Below are 5,985 nucleotides of genomic sequence, written 5' to 3'. Positions count from 1 at the left end.
ACATACACCGACATACATATACACGTACACAAACCAGGAGTGAGAGCGAGAGAAAAAAGGAGAAAGAGAGAGTCGTCAGTAAGTAGTGGTATTGACACGTAGCGATAATGACACGTAGCGCTAAAAGATGTTGTGCTATCGACACGTAGTGATAATGAACGAATGATAGCGACTCATCGACAAATTATTTGTAGCACTAATCAACGTAGCGATAGCGGCACGTAGCACAAATGACACGTAGGACAAATGACACGTAGCACAAATGACACGTAGCGCTAGCGATACGCACCCTCCGATTCTGTATTTTTCTGCGGTTAATGTTAATGGTTTCTTTTTTTCTCTGTTGGTTTCTTCCTCCTGAGTTGACCGTTATCACTCAAACAAGACCATCAGAGAGGACCTCAGTTGACCCTCAAAATGGACTGTGAATAGTGTGTTGGCTGTGTTGGCCGTCAGAATTATTTTCAGAACCAGTCTGCGGCAGTCAGTTGACATGTTTCGCATATTCTAGGGTTTCCATGCTGCATAGGTAAAGTGGCTCACGCAGGGGCGGACCTAGTTGTGGATAAGGGGGGGGGGGGGGGGTTCCAATTTGGAGCAGGGGTCCAGGGGCCGCTCAGGCCCCGGTGGGGTCCAGGGGCAGCTGAAGGAATTTTATTTTTTTAGGTCAATCGGAGGCCTCTCCTGGAAGATAACAAGGTATCTATTCAGTAAATATGCGTGCACAAGCGCTTTATTTTTTTACAAAAAAAAAAAAAAAAAAAAAAAAAAAAAAAAAACGGATGGGGGGGGGGGTTCCGGGCACCCAGGAACCCCCCCCCCCCCCCCCTAGGTCCGCCCATAACCCGACTATTCAGTATCAAAACACTGTTTATATTTGTGTAGTCATCACAACTAATCGCATTTTGCCTTTTGTTTTAGAAAGGAGGATAAGCGACAACAACATCGACGCTATGTCAGATATGCCTCAGCCACATGACGACTTCCGAATTTAGATCCACTCGGCATGGTGACAATTAAGTCTTGATGAAAAGTATAAGACTGACGACAGCAGTGGAAAAAGTGACCACATGGCAGGTACCTATTACTTAGTGTCTGCAGTGCAAAATACGATGATGGTAGATTTCCAAATGAACACAGTACCCTCAGATCTACTGCTGAATTACGACGCGCAAGCTACAATCCAGGGCAGAACACTGCGGAGCAGCTGCTGGTGGCCAGCAGGACACAACGTGTCACTAGAAAATATAGACTTCGGAGTGCGAGGACCAGGGAAAACAACCTCATGTGAACCTGTCTGAGTGTGACCATCGTGACGCCCATATCTTTAACTCTTAGTCGTATGACAATTCCAAGAGTATATTATCTTGATACGCAAGCTCTAGGGTTAATGATTGTAGATAAGCTTTGCCATGATAATTATGATGATGCAGTTTAAACGTGTGTCTGTGTGTGCGTGCGTGTTTGTGCGGCCTTGTATATATATATATGTGTGTGTGTGTGTGTGTGTGTGTGTGTGTGTGTGTGTGTGTGTGTGTGTGTGTGTGTGAGGATTGCACAAGATCTCCTTCAGGGACAACTGCACCAACAACAAATGCACAGTCATTTTATCTGTTTGCCTTTTTTTGAAAATTTATACATGGAGTTGATATGATGCGTTAGTTTTAACTATGTGTGTGTGTGTGTGTGTGTGTGTGTGTGTGTGTGTGTGTGTGTGTGTGTGTGTGTGTGTGTGTGTGTGTGTGTGTGTGTGTGTGTGTGTGACGGAGTGAGTGAGTTTGTGTTACTGTTTGTCGATATCTTACGTGAGCCTTGAAGGCTTCGCCTCTTGTTTTTATTCTTTCAACGTGAGTTAGCAGGCATGTTCGGTCAGACCTTCCCAGCAATGTTTAAACACGGTGGGTCTGCACAGGCACATGGACACTGAAGTTGTCACAGGCGCATGACACTGGGCGTTAGGCCGGTTGGGGGAGGGGTGTGTGTGCTCTCCTACCTTCTAACAAAACTAGGTAAAAACTGTTTTATTGTGTGTAAGGAGAAAAGCTAAACCTCTTCCCCCTTACGGTCCCCCATCCTCTCCCTCACCCACCCCCACCCCCCATCCCCGCACGCCAACGCCCCGTCCGCACCAACATGTCAGTTCCTGTGCTAGTTATAGCCCAGCAGGGAGACCGCACCGAGATGATTAAAAGAAAGACCGAGCAGGTGGCTACTGTCCGACACTCTTTACTGCATCCCTTGATAGCGACCACCCCTCATTAGCGCGGGATGACCAAGACCATGGCATCTGGAAACGCGCAGCAGACGACTTTTGCTCGACCTTCGCCCTGTCTCTGACCTTTGAGACTTTTTTTTTTCTTTTTTTTTTGGCCAGTCGAAACGTTCTCCAGTCGTCACTGCGGGGTTTCATTGCTTGTAATCAGACCAATCAGCTGCAAGGAGTCACGCTTCTGCATCTGACCTTTGACATTTGTGTTTTCTGACAGTGGAATCGTCCTCCGGTCGTCACTGCGGGATTTCATTAGTTGTAATCACACCAATCAGCTGTTAAAAGTCACGTTTCTGCAGGTCAGTGTGACCGTCATAGATTGCAAGGTGTCCAACCGAGATGTGTACAAGAGCATTTTGTTTCGTTTTTGTAGCCTGGTAGCTTCAAAGCTGCTTCACAAGAAAGGGAATTTGAGCGTTGTCAAGATGTTAACGATTTTAAAATGACCTCGGAATGATCATGACTGCAAAAAACACAAAGATTAAATAAGTATTTGGTAAACTGGTGTGGCTTGAAAGACCGAAGTACTGCTGAACAGAACCATGTTTGTCACCGAAAAGAGCATGCAAAAATGTAAAAACAAAGCAACCCTGAGAATAACTGGATGTTAAAAAGATGCTCATCGCGGATACCATTTGCTGTAAAATCCTAAACCCAGCTTGAAATGTCGAAAATTATAGCAAATAAGAAAGGCTTTAATAAGGTCTCTCACTTGGGCTGGATTTCACCTGTTCAAGATTGAAATAAAACTCGAGGGAAATGTTTCTTCTCGTCGGTTTCTTGTTAATAAGTTGCAGATGCTAGCACACATGGAATATAAACACGTTCATTTGGAGGTGGGGGAGGGGGGGGGGAGTACTAAATTGTGAATTTCTTTTGATAATTTGGGCATCAGCCTGCCACGTATGGAAACAATAAATCAAGCTCGGAGCGCTTTTTCTTTTGCCCCGTCTATAATTATCCAAAAGCAATGGATTTAAAAAAAAGAGTAGGCGTCGTTAGAAATCTGAAACATTGTTTTATTCTCGTCTTGCTACAATATCCGGTCAATTGACGTAACGCCTGGCGGCATGCTTTTGCAAAATTCTTGCACTTCTCTCTTTCAATTTCGAAAGAAGCTTGACTATTTTTGTCATGCCATCTTTTACCTCTGTTCTATCTTTGACAAAACGCCTTGTAATGACTTGTATGCTTTCACAGAATACCCTCGTAGGTTCTGCCCCCTTCTTTGAGAGTTTCTCACAATCTGAAGTTACGTAGGCCTATATCTTGATCATGTTCAAGTTTACTTTCTGTGCTTCGGATTGCAGTTCTCTTTCATCCGCTCTTTTTAGAGTCACGAAGGCATGCTTCTTCAAAATTCGGTCTATCCGTTTCAAGTCCACGACGGCGCGATTCTAGAAACATCGGTTCGAGAATTTGATTCGTTTTGGGTCACGTGGTTCACAGTCTCGGCGTGTCGTCTGCTTCCTGTGTCTTTGGATCTTCACGAGGTAAGAATTCGGAAAATGAATGGAACCGGTGTCGTCTTTTTTCCGTCAGGAGGGTTCCCATGCTTTAGGATCGGAATGGGAATCTGCGCGGGAAGAGCGTGACGTAAGATTGCGTGACTGAGGAGCACATGACAGCGGTGAAACAATGGAGTCCAGTGCAGAGGAACTTGAGACGGCAGGGCGCTGTCCCTTTTGACAAGATTAGCGTGTGCATGTCGCTTGGGCGTATTTTTTTTTCTTGTAACCCTCCTATTTTTATTTGATTTTTTTCAGTCTTTCTCCTGACCACCTGCCTGTCTGCCTGTCTGCCTGTCTCTGCATGTCTCGGTCAGTCTCCGTCTCTGTCTTTCTGTCTCCCTCTCTCTGTCTTTCTCCGTCTCTGTCTTTCTGTCCCTGCCTTTCTGTCTCCCTCTCTCCGTCTCCCTCTCTCTGTCTCTGTCTTTCTCTGTCTGTCTCTGTCTCTCTGTCTGTCTGTCTCCCTCTCTCTCAGAAAATGGGCCGTACGTTGGCGAAGGCGGAAGGGGGGAGGAATTAACAGAGTTCCTGGGAGAGAGACACCGTGCCGGAAAGAGAGTCTTAGACTGAATGAGAAGGCCAGAGACAGGATTGAGAGAAATGATATTTACTGCGCTCCTATGAGAGATGAAGGGAATGACAGAGATAGTAAGTTGGATTTACTAGCCTCCGTAGGCAGAGAGAGGCAGAAAGCCAGTGTTAAGATCTTAGTACTATGTCCCAACGAGAAATGAAAGAGAGAGGGAGAATGTGACTTTTATTTTAATTACGATTCCCAAGAAGAGATGCCAATACGTCAACCACGAAAGAGAAAGAAAGGGTGTGAGAGAAAGGGTAAGAGAGAGAGAGAGAGAGAGAGAGAGAGAGAGAGAGAGAGAGAGAGAAGGGGGGGTGCGATACAGAGATAGAAAGAAAGAGACAGACATACGGACAGACAGACAGAGATATGCAGGCGCAGAGCCCGAGAGAGAAAGAGACTGAGAGAGAGAGAAAGGATTCTCAAAATACTCAGGAACAGAAAGATGCTCGGATCGAACAAACAAACAAAAAAGCACACCGAACCAGCCCAGCCCGCCGTAGCCTCAGTTAAACCAAGATGCCCAGCAGGAACGAACTAAAAAACACGACCCACCCCCACCAAAAATTCAGGACTTGCACAAAGCATCTCAAGCTGGATTAATCCGCAGTCAAACAGCGGCTGCAGGGGCTGAGGTCAGCAGAGAGGAACGCCGGACTCCAGCTTTCATCCCTGTTGGTCTAAACCCTCTGCCTGGCTTTGGCAGCTATGCTGTCCACGAAGCCATCGCGGACCCCAGCCAACATTTTTTCGCGCCACATTCTTCCCCTCTCGCGAGACTTGAGAGTTGATCGGCCATTCGTTTCGGGACTGCCGAGATTTGCGCGGGAAAATCACGGGGCAAGTGCCAGCTCGTGAAAACAGTGTTTCTCACTGTGTCGGGGAACGAGAGTTTCAGATTGAATGGAAAAGCCACTGAAAGGGTCAGACACTTACAGGTAAAACAAACCACTGCACAGAATAGAATAAGATAGAATAGAATAAAATGCAGGTAAAACATGGAGAGAAAAAAGGGGGCAAACATGGAAAAAAAGTTCTAACTTTAGGCAAGTTGTTTTATATTTTGATGCTGTTTGTCTTATGTTCGTTCGTTCGTTCGCTCGCTCGAGCACGAGTTAATTTGAATGAGGAGACGATTTTTAGCCAGCGCCATTATGACCCTCCCAAGATTCCTCGTCCGTGAATTAATGACGTAAGATTTAGATATATAACGTCGAGTCTGATGACGTAGGGCTGGTCACGATTCCTCGTGCGTGAATTAATGACGTAAGATTTAGAGATATAACGTCGAGTCTGATGACGTAGGGCTGGTCGCGATTCGTGTCCGCCAATAAGCTACCGTGGATACGCCGCGTCTACTGGGCTTCCTTGGGCGTCAATATACCACACAACAGACAATATACCACACAACAGACAATATACCACACAACAGACAATATACCACACAACAGACAATATACCACACAACAGACAATATACCACACAACAGACAATATATCGCAAAACAGACACAAAACAACAAAACAGACAAATCGGTGTCACTGAAGTTCAACATTTAGTTACAGTTGGGAAAAGAATAGTTTGGTGAATTGGCCCTTCCATGCGTGTGTGTGTGTGTGTGTGTGTGTGTG

Source organism: Littorina saxatilis, linkage group LG12 (assembly GCF_037325665.1).
Source record: "Littorina saxatilis isolate snail1 linkage group LG12, US_GU_Lsax_2.0, whole genome shotgun sequence".
Classification (NCBI taxonomy): domain Eukaryota; kingdom Metazoa; phylum Mollusca; class Gastropoda; order Littorinimorpha; family Littorinidae; genus Littorina; species Littorina saxatilis.
The sequence above is the reverse complement of the archived record's forward strand: the minus strand, read 5'-3'. Positions refer to the sequence as shown.